Source organism: Solanum pennellii, chromosome 11, assembly GCF_001406875.1.
Source record: "Solanum pennellii chromosome 11, SPENNV200".
NCBI lineage: Eukaryota > Viridiplantae > Streptophyta > Magnoliopsida > Solanales > Solanaceae > Solanum > Solanum pennellii.
The window spans coordinates 31,914,542-31,915,527 of NC_028647.1; positions in this window are offsets into that span (position 1 = coordinate 31,914,542).

A 986-nucleotide genomic window follows, 5' to 3' on the forward strand; every position below is an offset into this window, starting at 1 on the left:
CCCGGTATTTCATGTGTCTATGCTGAAAAAATACCATGGGGATGGAAACTACATTATTCGTTGGGATTCAGTTCTTCTTGATGAGAATTTGTCTTATGAGGAGGAGCCTGTTGCCATTTTAGATAGAGAGGTCCGCAAGTTGAGATCAAAGGAGATTGCATCTATCAAGGTTCAGTGGAAGAATCGGCCAGTTGAAGAGTCCACTTGGGAGAATGAGGCTGATATGCAAGAAAGATATCCACATCTTTTTACAGATTCAGGTACTCTTTTTCGCCCTTGCTTTTCTTCCTGTGATCGTTCGAGGGCGAACGATGGGTAAATTGGTATCTATTGTAACAACCTCTTTAGTCATTTCGAGCAGTAGAATTATTTTGATAAAAACTGACTGGGTCGACGGACCACGCGACGGACCGTCATGGTCACGACGGACCGTGATGGACTCCGTCGTCCCATACTTGTATAGTTTCTTCTGCTGCTCTCCTCATTACCCTCGACGAAAAGTAGGATGAACCGTCATAGGCACGACGGTCCTTCGAGGGCCTTCGTTCAAAAACACTTCAACTCTGGGAATCGGGGTACTGGGATTAACTCTCTGAACTTCACGACGGACCTGCAGCACGGACCGTCGTAAATACGACGGACCGTCACAAGCTGCGTAACCCCGACTCGGTCAGACTTCCGCTAAATTTTTAAAGGGGTGTTTTAGACTATTCATAATTATTATTATGAAATTAGTGGGTAATTTTTATAATTGAGTTAGTTGGGGGTTAAAGGAGAAAACTTTAAAAAAAATAGTGGGTTACTTTTATCATCTTTTATAATTGATTATATGAGGATTAGGGTAAAAAGAATTTGAAAAAGAAAAATAAAAAGAGGAGAAGGACGGGAACGAACGAGGGGAGCGAGCGACGTAGATTGAAAAGGTTCAAAGGCATTGGGGAGGTAGCTGCTTGATTTCGATTCTTCGGTGGAGGTAGGTTATGGTT